The sequence below is a fragment of the Bactrocera tryoni genome, chromosome 2, assembly GCF_016617805.1.
Source record: "Bactrocera tryoni isolate S06 chromosome 2, CSIRO_BtryS06_freeze2, whole genome shotgun sequence".
NCBI lineage: Eukaryota > Metazoa > Arthropoda > Insecta > Diptera > Tephritidae > Bactrocera > Bactrocera tryoni.
The window spans coordinates 20,518,929-20,532,852 of NC_052500.1; the positions used below are offsets into that span (position 1 = coordinate 20,518,929).

At 34.0% G+C, this 13,924-nt stretch overlaps 1 pseudogene; it reads left to right on the forward strand.

Annotated features, from left to right (window-relative positions):
• The first annotated feature begins 8,042 nt into the window (after positions 1-8,042).
• On the forward strand, positions 8,043-13,863 carry LOC120769488 (annotated as a pseudogene).
• Positions 13,864-13,924: the final 61 nt, after the last annotated feature.

The following is a 13,924-nucleotide window of genomic DNA, read 5'->3' on the forward strand; positions in this document are numbered from 1 at the left end:
TAATTAAACAAAAAATCGGTAATGTATTAATATAATTAATTTTAATATTTTGTGTGTTGACCTCCAGAGTCGATAACTGCCTGTAGTCTGCTTTTCATTGATTTAATTAGTTTTTCTAGGTCATACTCGCCAGGAATTTTCTCCCATTCTTCATTAATATACCGTATCAATTCATTTCGGTTCTTCGGATTTCTTTTTCCCACCTTCTTTTTTAAATGTACCCACAAATTCTCAATGGGGTTGAGATCTGGGCTCTGAGAGGGTGCATCTAATACTCTACCGCAGTTATAAAGGAGCCAAGTTCTTACGTTAAGCGCCTTATGTTCTGGGTCGTTGTCTTGATAAAACTTAAATTTATTTCCTTCGAACCCAAATTTAGACGCACTATTTCGTAAGTGGGACCGCAAAATATTTAGATATTGCGTAGCATCCATATGACCCTCAATATAAACAAGATCTCTAACTCCTTTGCTAGAAATACAGGTCCATACCATCACGGAAAGCTTACCGAACTTAACAGTTGGTATAATATTTTTTTGGTTCAAGTCTGTTAAGGGTTGACGCCACACCCTATTAGGACCCTCGTTATAATAAAGCATAATTTTCGTTTCGTCACAAAAAATAGCATCTTCCCAAAACGCATCGCTATGTGAAATATGACTTGTGGCGAACGACAGGCGCTTTTCTTTGTTTATTTGTGACAATAGCGGTTTTTTTCGTGCAACTCGTGAAGAGTACTTATTTTTTTAGAAGTACTTGAACCTTTATAATTATATTATAAACAGTTTGTCTGCTAAGGGAAAATGTTTTTGATATATCTGCAACACTTTTCCCGTCATAAGAACTGTAATACACTAGCTGAATTATGTCACTGGCCACTCTTTTACCCGGCATTTCAAAATAAAGAAGTACTTTCTAAATTTACAACCTAATTCTTTAATGCTCACTTCAACACTAACTTTTAGCTTTATCGCGATGACGTGTCGCTGTCAACGGTACTTTCTTCATCAATTCAAATTTCTAGGAATCGAAACATATAGGGTCTCCGACGCTTCCTTCTGGGTGTTACAAACTTCGTGACAAACTTAATATGCCCTGTTCAGGATATAAAAAAATTAAAATAGAAATTCTTAATGGGAATAAAAATTTACACATTTAATAGTATCTCATGCATTTTTTACCCAACGCCGTAAATCTTTACAATGAATTGGTCATACCTTGCAAATAATATAAATTAGCTTTAATAAAATTTGCTATAAATACATATATAGTTTTCAAACTTGAATTACACCCATACATATGCAAATTATTCAAGTACTAAAGCTTAGATAAAGTAAGTATTAATATTCATTAGATGAAGTCATATTAGCGCAATTTTATTATATAATACAACCGAATATATATTTAAATTATTGACAAACCCTAATTAATGCTCCCAAACTTAATGATATATTTGCTTTTTATTATGTGTTTAAGTCTGGTTGAAAAAAAAAATTGTACCAAATTGTCACTTATTATCAACTATTGAAATTACCACTTTCGTACTCTTCCACAAGTAGAAAACATGCAAATAGTTACTAGTAGTTTAGCATACACTTTTCATGTTAGAAACAGAATTTAATGATTTTATAAAGTCATTTCCATAAGTACAATGTGTACAGTTGGGTATAGTTGTATGTATGTGAGTAAGAAATAACAAATATAGTGTACGCAAATTAATGTGCTGGAAGTATCGCATTACTTCAACGATCAATTATTGACTTCTAAACACACATATATACAAATTTGAATATGCAATTGCAGATTTATCTGTTTTAAGTGCCTTGCAAGTTGTTATAGCGCACTCTGCGAGCAATGCGTGCTGTTGTCTAGGCAACTAATAAAATTTTGTCGCTAACTAGGTGGGCGGCCGGAAAACGAACTTTGTGTTGACAAGATATTCATTTTTTATAGGTGGTTTCATTTGGGGCGGGTCGATATGTATGTGAGTATTCAAGTAGTAAAATAATTATTTAATAAATGATGATAAGTAATTCTTTAAGGAGTTACTTGGGTTTCCTAGGGTAAAAAACAGCATTTTTCAAACAATTTTTTCTCATATAAAAAATTAAATTTTTTATTAGAATTTTTTATTGTTAGACACATATACTATTAACAAAGAAATTCTGAAATTTTTGGAAAAATTATTTTAAACTCGGCCATTGCGACGCCATTTCCGGTGACCCCACGGAAAAAATATGCACCCTCGTTGGCAGGATAATTCTTTACTGGATTATCTGAAGTGAAAAAATTTGTTTTAGTTAAAACCTTAACTTAGAACTTGGACAAAGGGAAAAAAAATGAATTTTTGGCAGACATTTTTGGAAAAAATTTAAAATTTCAGTGAAAAATTGTCGGCATTTTTTTTAAATAGTTGTAATTGTAATGTAGATTTTTTTAAAACCGTAATCCCATGTAACCTGTTAACTTTGCTCTGGACAAATACTTAAGTAGATCTCTTGCGTACTACTCTAGGTCACAAGGACCTCGCAATCGCACATGAACTGGTCGTCGTTCAGAAATTCTATTCCATCTTTATATTTTTTATAACTCTTCATCGCTATGACTTTAGTTCCGCCCTGCCTTTTCCTTATTAGATCATTTGATGACTGCATTAATAAAATATCAACATAAAGGCGTTCTTATTGGCAACCCCTTTATTTGATCGTGTTTGACAAATCTCATTTTTTTGTACAATAATTGTCAATTACTAATATACATCCATCATATTCCCGAAAATTCTTGCAAAATATTTGACGCAAGTTTAATATGAGCGCACTTCAACTTAAAATATGTCGACGAATACTTGTAGTTTATGTAATTTGCCTTCTGCCTACTACATGCATTTTTATTAACATACAAATGATAGTAAAGTGCAGAAGCAATAAAAGGCAGTGCTAATTCTGGTTGCCTATTCTTTTTTTGACTTTGTAAAGAGATACTCACATGCTAATTCGAAGCAAGATGCAATCGCCACGCGAGCTTGTAGGGGATTACTTATGTATACGAGTACAACCTACATACATATATGTATATATACAATGTAGGTGTGTAAATTTAGAGCTATCACAACGGCTACTACTATAGCTGGCTTTGTGTAGATATTGTGTTGTGGATGAATGAATTTACGGAAGATTTGACAAATTGGAGTTTTCCTGGCGCTCTAGTTCTTGAGTGAAAATAATTTGAGTTTAAATAGAAATTAATTAAGGAAACGCTAATTTACGGAAGTAATATTATTGGAAGAGCATTAGTGAAAGCAGAAGCTTTCCGTATTGATTCTGAATTATATAATTTTTCATTTTACATAAACATATACTCATTACAACAAAAATATATAAATTTCAAACAAATTCAATCAACTATATGCCTACATAAATACTCAAAAGTCGCAGAGCCAAAGTTCAATATTTAATTAAATCATTTATTAAATGTCGACTACACACTGTCCAATAAGTGAGTGCGTTCAGCGCATAAAATGGACTACATACAAGTATGTATGTACAACCATAACGTGCGAATCCAATAAGATGAGAAAAAATGTCAAAGACCCTGCAGTGGCACAGAGAGTAAAAGAAGCTCACGGGGTCAATTGATATATTCAATTTCGCGCGGAATGAAATAATAAATGATACATGAGTACGCTTATGGCGCAACATGCGTACACACCTACAGTGATGGTCAAAAATTTTGGAATAGAAAATATTTGGCTTTAGAGCGGTAAGGTGAGCTGTATCAGGTTAGAGGAATTTGTGTGCGCTTTTACTGGTGAGAATGTTAACACTTCAGGGATTAATTGTAAAAAATACTTAGCATAATGGTTATACGAGTATCGCGATCTCACAACAAATCGAATACAGTTTTTATTAAAACCATTAATAGTTTGAAGATAGGTTATGTTAAGTTAAGTTACACTGGCCGGTTATCACGCCGTACATAGACCTACTGATACTTAGTAATGCCAGATGGAGGTTCAGTTTAATTTGAGGTGAAGAATTCCTCACACAGGACGTCAAAGTTTTTTGCAAACTTTAAAAGCGAATTGATGTCTACGTTTGATACTGCGTTTAGTCCTTTGAACTCCGAAGCTTGCAGATACTTGAGTTGAGCTATAGATAGTGCTGGACAAAGGCATAGGTCCAGCGGCTCTCTCATGTTAACTTTTCTGCACTTTTCTTTTCTTTTCTTGCCCATTCGGGTGTGATACCAGTAGGTTGTACTTAAGGCATTCCATCTCGACATAATCCGCCTGTGAGCTCTTTCGTAAATTTCTTTGTATATCGTTCTTAGTTACTTCCGTATTTCCTGTACTTAGTCGGTAGCCCGACGGTTGGCGCTTTTGGCAATCTCATCAGCTGCTTCGTTTCCCGGAAATGTGCTCTGTAACCCAGTATATATGCAGCCGCTATAACTACTGTTTCTTTGCTTAATTGCTGTCTGGCTATCGACGTATATATTTATCCTTGTTATTTTCTGCGTTGTTAGCTACCTCGACCGCTTTCCCATTTGCTAATACTTCCGCATGGAAAATACTGCAGTGATCCGGAATTTTGAAGGGCCGCCTGAGATCCAGCTCCGAGCCCTCTAGATCCCACTACATTGCCCATTTTGGATCCATCTGTCCAGATATTCCTAGATAGTTCCACTGTGTTTATAGATAGTTTAGTTATTTTTTTCTGCGGGCTATTTTTGTGTTTAGCAACATACCTCCTCATTTTCAAAATCTTTCACCGCCCAGGGCGTTTATCGCATTCCAAGCTAAAATCACCAACCTAGATAATAATCAAGTTGCGTCATCTCTTGGCAAATCGCACGAATATAGAATGTAGTTATAGATCCAATAGTGTAATAAAGAAGATTATAGAAGAAGTTTTGCAGTCAAAAAAAGAAAGGTGTTTTTCTCCCTTCTTTCGATAAACTATATTGCAGTGAAAGGGAGTCTCTAATCTGAAATGCTTCTCATATATCCCAAAATTGTTAAAATAAGTAGACAAATAATAGGAAATTGAAATATATGGTATTGCCGCAAGCCGTTCTAGTCTGCTGACCCCCACTGTCTATTCAAGCACATCAAATTCTAGCCAAATTGACGCAACTTATATATGTACATAAATGCTGATATATAACTACCCACATCTTTACATATCGGCATATCACGTCATGTCAAACGAGCAGCTGTGTCGTATCGCGTCCATGCCCATTAGCAACCGGCTACGATTCTCATGCGCGTTGTCTACGTTGCGCTTATGACGCGCCGGCCGCCTATGATGTTGCAATCGTGAGACGTTAAATATTTAAATTTTATTTGCATTTGAAGGAAATTTAATGATTCAACAATAGCAAATACATATTATTCGAGTAACAGCCATAAAATGCCAATAATAATACAATTGCACTTAAATATTGTATTTATCGCGTTAAATGGTAATTATTATATTACAAATATAATATACCAAGTCTGTAGGTATGCATTTAGGTGACTGGATTAAATTGTACTGAATTGATGTCTGAAATCAAATAAATAAAATGCGGATATGCGTGTTCTCGTTAGATAAGATAAGACAGCACAATGTAAAATTATAATATACATACATTATATAAATATTGTTTGTTGCATACATTTTTTTGAATAAGAACGTATGTATGTATATATTATTTTTAACTCAATATTCATGCTTACTAGGTTCAATAAACCGCTATAAGTTAATGCATGCTGTCCAACAGGTGTCCCATTTGGTATTTTATCAAATTTAGCTTATCGGGATTACTACTAATATTACGCAAATGGAAAATGTGCGTTTGGTTTTTATACCCTCAACAGATTTCGTTAAAGTAATGTTAAATCTAGTAATTAATCGAAGGAATAAGAAAAATATTTTGTTTTTTAAATGGCGGTTTTTGAAAAAAATTCAAATTTTGATCAAAATTTTGGCCTTAAATTATTTAGAAAAATATATAAGTATATTAATCGGTGAGCAGAAATCTTCGATCACTAAGTTTTCAACGAATTTTGTGTAGTTTATTTTTTGATATTTTCAAGAAATTTGGCAAGTTTGTTGTTGCAAGTTGTTTAGAACGATTCACTATAGCTTATAGCTGCTGTAAAATCAAAGAACTTTTTGATTTATGAGGGTATTATAGCTTAGGTGCAACTTTAACTAACGTTTTTTCTTGTTTATTATGTTTTGTTTTTTGTTTTTACTAAAATCAGTCTTAATTAACTTGCACCCAAGCCTATCAGCTTATTAAGCGACTATCAATAATCCGAAATTGCTTTTATGCACCTTTATCTCAAATTTATTGCAACACGTTTTATAAATGTCTTGGAAATTCTTAACAATGCAAATAAAATATGTGACTATAAATAATAAACTACTAATATATACAATGTACTTAGGTATGTACTTATAAGGAGTTTCTTTCGCTTGGGTCTCATAAATCTGTTCGCAAATTCAATATATCTATAAATATATTCGCACTTTAAAACTCCTCACAGTTCGCATTGTAGTGTGACATTCAAAAATATGTCATCGTTCTACTTACTATAATGATCTTTGGGTAACAACATGTTATATTGGTTAGTCGAAAAAGTCTTTTCGTATTTCTAATCAAATTTTTTCGACCACCCAATGTTATGAAAAAACCCTCAAAACTATCGGAAATAACATGTTATCTTACGAAAAGTATCCAAAGCTATCGAGAACATCAATCAATTTAATAAGATAAGTTCTGATCGAATTATTTATCTGTGTTACTGATAATCAAGCTTCATATACAAATCATACGGGTACTTCACTGGTTGTTAGTAAATATCTCATTTCAAACTCAAACCAAAATATAGGGTAGTCGAAAAAGTCTTTTCGTATTTCTAATCAAACTTCAACTTATTTTTTTTATATTTATAATGAACTTTAATAAACCAAATATGTACCATTTTGATCGACTACCTTTTTGCCATTTTCCGCTAGAGACATTACTCTATCAGTGTAAAACTTTTCTGGTTTCTCGGTGAAAAACTGCGATAAGTAAGTTTCACAGGCTTGTCTTGAAGCCAACTTTATTCCATTAAGGGAGTTCTGCACTGACCGAAGCAAATAGAAGTCCGATGTTGCAAGGTCAGAGCTATCTGGTGGATGCCTCAAATCTTCTCAGCCAAGCTTTTCCAGTTTTTACCCAGTCATCAAAGATTTGTGTGGTATAGCGTTGTTCTCATGGAAGATGAAGCCCTTTCTGCTAATCAGTTCAGGCCGTTTTTTTTTTGACTTGCTTCAACCTTATCAGTTGTTGACAGTAAAATGTAGAATCAATCGTTCGACCAGGCTGGAGCAGCTCATAGTGGATGATTCCTTTCCAATCCCACCAAACACTCAGCATAACCTTTCGAGACGTCAATCTCGGTTTTGCGACCATTTGTTGAGCCTCACCACGCTTGGGCCATTATCTTTTTCGCACATTATTGTCGTATTTGATCCACTTTTCGTCTCCTATTAACCATTTGCTTCAGAATGGTTCGATTTCATTTCGTTTCAGCAAAGAATCGCAGATGTTAATTCAGTCCATTAAATTTTTCACAGACGATTCATGTGGTACCCAAAAATCGAACTTCTTTTTGTAGCTATAAGACTACATATAGGCCCGATGCTACGCCATGAAATTATACTTCAAAGCATTATATTGCTATCTCCATGCTTCATTTTGAACATCTCACATAACTTTTCCTATTTGAGCACACTCTGTTTATGTTTGTTTTGTCAGTATCAGTTCAGTAGCCATTTCATTCACTTATCAAATTCTCGTTTTGTAGTATTATTTTTATTATTATTTATGCGATTTCTCCTTTGATTTTCTTACGAACAAATTGTTCAGATCGGTTCACAATAGCATATAGCTATGATACAAATTGTACGATCGAAATCAAGCGCTTGCAGGGAAAATTTTGTTATTGCCGAGATATCTTCAAGAAATTTGGCGTTCATTTCTCCTAAGTCAATAATGCAATACCGATGAAATTGTTCAGAAAGAACAGCTATATATAATATGTATACAAACTAATCGATCAAAATCAAGACAAAGATCTTTTTATAGCTGCGGTGCAAACGAAGGTAACGTTTTTTTCTTGTTTTAACTGAATTTCGCATGAAACAATGTAGTTTAATTCATGGATCAAATAAACAAGCCTTAGATTCTAACTCTTTACGCTTATATCCACACATATTCATCATTAATATGCAATATACCGATGTTCTTGTAATATTTAATTAAGTTAACTCGACAAATTTTGTGGAAAAACGAACTGTCAATCTTCTAAAATTGATCTAAGCTTGCCGCTAATTTCACGAATATGATGAAAGACATGCGATTGCGCGATTGCTTAAAGCTTGCGTTTTTAAAGAAGTTCAGTGCATTAGGTCAAATTAATCATAGAAATCAGCGACCCACTTTCGTGAGTTCTTTTTTCCATATGATTCATTTTACAATGCAATAAGTATAAATATACTTGTATTAGCCCCCCAAGTATTGTGTTACTAACATTTGTGGGGATAAAAAATCTTTCATGTCTTCTAATATAGTAGACATATGTATGTATGAGTGGAGAGGGGATAAAATGCTGATGGAGTTCATTTGAAATTCTAAGAAACATGCTAGTAAGCTGACGTGCGGTTCGTTAATTAAATTAGAAAAAAACGTTTGAATTATCTGAAAGATAGTATAGAGTTTTACAAGAGTAATACTCTCAAATAACTTTTTGAAAGTTGCTCGATGTATCGAAGACCGTCAGATACACTACTATGTTACTATGTAATGGGTCTCAGTACTCATATATTTACCATATATAATTCATTAATTTAAACCCGGAGTCATCTCTTCATCTCTTTTTAATCGTTTGTATATCATAGAATCGGCAAAATACTTGGATTGGTCAAATACCTTTTAACCAACGTCAAAAAATGGTTTATAACAACGGTCGTTTTTCATCAGCTAACTTCCACGTATGTTTATTTCCGCAAAGAAAAAGCTGCTCAAAAAGATTATGAAGAAGTTTTTAAATAGAAGTTTTACTAGTAAGTCCTTTTATTTGTCTATTCTCTAATCATAAAAGCATTATAGATAGCAAAGCACCAAATATGGTCGCATTTACCAAAAGACATGACTATGTAGATAAAATGAACGTTACAAGGTTCTAGGTATAGAAGGGTACTCCCGATAATAAAAGTCAGGGTGATATGAATCGGTATATTATTTTTAGAAGGAAACCTGTGCCTCCCCAACTGCATAGGTCTTAAACCATAATTTAAGAGTCTTATTTATGCAGAAATTACTTAAGATAATAGTCATCTTGAAGGTAGTTTTGCTATATTAATAGTGCAGCTTATCATCGAAAGAAATTAAATCAGATAGGACTACTCTGGTTCATAGAAGACTGAAGTATAAAGCACAATAAAGTATCCTGTAACGTACAGAGGGAACGAGACGATAGGCGACAATTTCTGTATTTATATGACTATTAACATTATTTTTTTGACATTAATCGGTCATTAAGTCTACATATTTTTGTTTATTTCTTCAAATTATTGACAAATATATCTTCTTTTTCTTGCAGATTTTCCAACAAAACAGTTTGCTTCCCTTTAAGATTGGAATAAACTAAAAAAGTGAAGAATTTGCCATTGTATTTAACGGTGCTATCTAGGAAATCGTCTTATAAACAATCTAACATCAAATACTACTAAGCGAGATTATCTCAAAATGCCCAAAAAAGCAAGTAGTTTGAAAAAATGGCGGCAAAGTAATCGGAAAGTTATTATTGGACTTTGTGGATTTTGTTTGGGTATTTTTGGCGTGTTATGTGGCATGTTTTGGGAACAAATTTTCAACAGCATAATGGAAAAGGTAAGTAATATTTAATATTACTGAGGTACAGTATATACTATGTACATATACATAAACCATAATGAAAATATTTGAAAAAACGAATTACTTATAACTTGCTAACAAGCTATTTCCTCCTAATTTAGTTGATTAAAAATCGTTCGTGTTCCTATTTTTTCGTTTGAGAAGTTAATATTGCCGTTTAATCTTTGATTGAACTTTCAGTCATACCAATTGATATTATTAACCCGCATAAAACATACTAAAAGCCGCACGAGACTTTGAGACACGTGTGCACGTTTATACTGTTTTACTGAGGTATTGCTGGCAGGGAAATGAGCGAACTCAATATTTTTCTGAACATTGAATAAAAATGCAGTGTTCTGAGTCTTAAAATTTTATAAAGAAAAGTTCATTGTACGAAAGTTCACAATAGATAAGTTTGACTGTATTGGTAGTTTAAGCTATGATTGACCTTTCAATCGAACCAATTGATATTATTAACCCATATAAAGCATGCAAAGAGCCGCACGAGACTTTGAGACACGTGTGCACGTTTTGAAAAGCTTGTTGTGAAAACAATTACTTTTACAACATTTGTGCCTTGAGTTTATTTGTAGTTAATGCTTGTATTAATTATGTCATCGAAATGTTACATATGAATAAATATAGTAGATATAAATAAACTGAGCACGTTCAACGACTTTTGTAAAAGCTGTTTTTGTAAATAGAATTTTATTTTTTATAATTTGCCAAGCACTTGACTTAAAACTTTATATGTACTAAATTCAACAACAGATTTTATTCTAAATGAGTCGTTTATTACTTTAAAGAGGTTAAGATAATTAGCTCACATGCAGTCAGTTGTTCATATGGTGTTGAATATGATAGATGGCTCGTGAATTAATTAAAGACCGTAGAAAACACGACTCTTCTTTCAACTGGTCATTATGAATTAGTTAGACCGGTCAAACTTAATTTATTTCCATCTCATCGACTGACTGGTTATTAAGTTCTAAACTCATTAAATGGGAGATTAGATGATAGTTTTGTTACAATTGTTATTAAAAATGGTTAATCTAATATTTTGAGTTGTATATAAACCATACATTTTTGTATTAATAACTTCATTAATTTTCAATCTTTTCCATTCATAGGAAATGACCTTACGACCCGACTCACAGGTCTACGATAAATGGAAAACTCCACCAATGGCTTTAAGTTTAGATGTTTACTTTTTTAATTGGACAAACCCAGAAGATTTCAAAAATCTCACTACGAAACCGAATTTAGTGCAGTTGGGTCCATATCGATTCACAGAGAAACAAGATAAAGTCGATATAAAATGGAATCCGGAAAACGCATCAGTGACATATAGAAGAAAGAGTGATTTCTATTTTGATGAGGAGGGTAGTAATGGAAGCTTAGATGATACGATAGTCACATTGAATGCTGTGGCTTTGGTGAGTGGATATTCAATATTCATAGCCTAAACTTTTATTTAATTTATATGTATATGGTATTCATAAAAATATCCACAGTCTGCCGCCGGTAAGGCCAAACGTTGGGGCAGTGTGCGCCGCAATTTAGTCGATGTGGGTTTGAAGTTATATGGTCAAGAACTGTCTATAACACGCACAGTCGATGAAATGCTCTTCACGGGCTACAGTGACGACATGTTGGATATGGCTCGTGCCATGCCACTTTTCGGCAAGGATGTTGAGGTGCCGTTCGATAGATTTGGCTGGTTTTATACGGTGAGTTGGGAGCAATAATACACTTTTACGATAATTATGCTAATATTTCGTCTTATTATTAACACAGCGTAACGGCAGCGCCGATTTAACTGGTGTTTTCAATGTTTATACTGGCGCTGATGACATTTCGAAAATCGGTCAAATGCACAATTGGAACTTCAAAGAGCACACCGGCTTCTTTCAATCAACTTGTGGTTTAATTAATGGCTCAGCTGGTGAATTCCATCCACCACACTTGAAGGAGAATGGTAGCGTTGCGCTTTTCACGCCGCCCGATATGTGTCGTACATTGCCATTGGATTATACAGAAACCGCAGAGATTGAAGGCTGTATCGTGGTTTCCGGGCACAGTGGTGGCGCGCGTTCCATTGATAACGGTAATAGACGTGCAATTTATAACATATGTGAGACAAATTATATACAAATATCTGTTTTGGTGGCAGGCAATTTCTATCCTTGAGAATAGTTGTTTCTGTGGCAGGTGAATGTGTTCCTTCGGGCGTTATGAATATTTCTTCGTGTCGTTTTGGTTCGCCCGTATTCATGTCATATCCACATTTCTACAATGCTGATCCATATTATGTGGAACAAGTCGATGGCATGGCGCCGGAGCAGGATAAGCATGAATTCTATATGGTGTTGGAACCACGCACAGGTGTTGCTTTGGAGGTAGCGGCGCGTTTTCAAGTCAATATGCTTGTTGAGCCAATTAGTGGCATAACGTGAGTATATTTTATGTAAGAGATAACTACTATATACAGTTAAAATTTTGAGTTCATCACAACATAAATGTATGAATATAACAAGAGGCGAGCCTTCATCAGATACAACTCTTCATTATAATCTAATGAACCTTTTACTAATTACAAGTCCAGAAAAACTTATAAGTTGAGAATAGTTAGTCCCTTTGTCTTAAAAAAGATTGGTCCCAGCTTTCAGCTTTTAGACGAAAGGTTAGATTATGAAAAAGCATTGCTATGAAAGTGAAGCTTGCATGAGCGGGGCCCAATTAATCAAACTAGGCTAAGCAATCTAGTGCCTCAAAGGTCCCCTGAAGTACAAAATTTTGTGAACAGAAATTGATTTTAGGAGATATACATATGGATCTTACAGAATCAGAACCTCAACTTTTAAGATATCTTCCATAAAGCAGAAATAGAATAAGCTAATTCGCTGCGTTTGATGAAACTTCTTAGAGATAAGTAGATTTTATAAGATAGTACTTGTGGGACTAGGATGCAACGTATACAAGTTTTAAGATATATACCACATAGTCATATTTCTTTAAAAATCTCTTTTGAAAACTTTCCAGCTTGTACGAGAAAGTGCCACGCGTCTTCTTCCCACTCATCTGGTTCGAGCAGAAGGTACGCATAACACCCGAACTTGCCGCCGATTTAAAGATGTTACCGCAAATACTCATAGGCGGACAAATATTCGCTTGCGTCTGCTTTGGCATTGGTCTAATATTGCTCTGTTGGTATCCCATCGAAATACTTTGCACACGTCAGCGTTCCGTCGATCTCAAAACTATGCCAACTGTTGTTGAAAATGGCAAGAAAACAACGAAATTCTCCAGTGTCGAGGAACTCAAAAGTCGACCAATTCCTAATGTTGTTGTCAACAACAAAACGCTCGATAGTTCAACCTTTATTGGATCGTACGAATGGCAAGCCGGTTACGGTAGTGCCAAAGTCGGAGACAAATGAGAGTGTTGCCACCACAACAACAGCCACAAATTGTAGTGTCATTAGTGACAATGTAAAGGAATAATATCTTGTGTATAAATTCGTAAAACAACTCATTTTGGAAGCAACCAAATTATACGTCCTATTGTATGCCTTTTTTATAGAATGTAGTTAAGTGTTTTGTAAATTCGATATAGTGTTGTAAGTACAATTTTTGGCGTAGCAGCAGAAACTGTTATTCCGTTTTGTATTTTAAAAATGCCGTTAGAATATTAAGTACAATTATACAACATACTATTTACATATTATAAATGGAATACTCCAGTTAACTAATTATAAACTAAAGCTTTGAGTGTAAAAGTAAAGTAAACAGAGCATAGCACTGCAAAATAGTGCTAGTGAAGCATTTTCTGTGCGTAAATCACTCCCAGGACAAAGAGCGATCTCTCTTTACGCTCCGCAGAGCTATGCGTGTCCCACTCAGCCTTACGAGAAACGTTCACTATATGTATAAATACCTATAACGTAATCTACAATTAAAATAACATGAACAATAAAAGAATTTAGGTA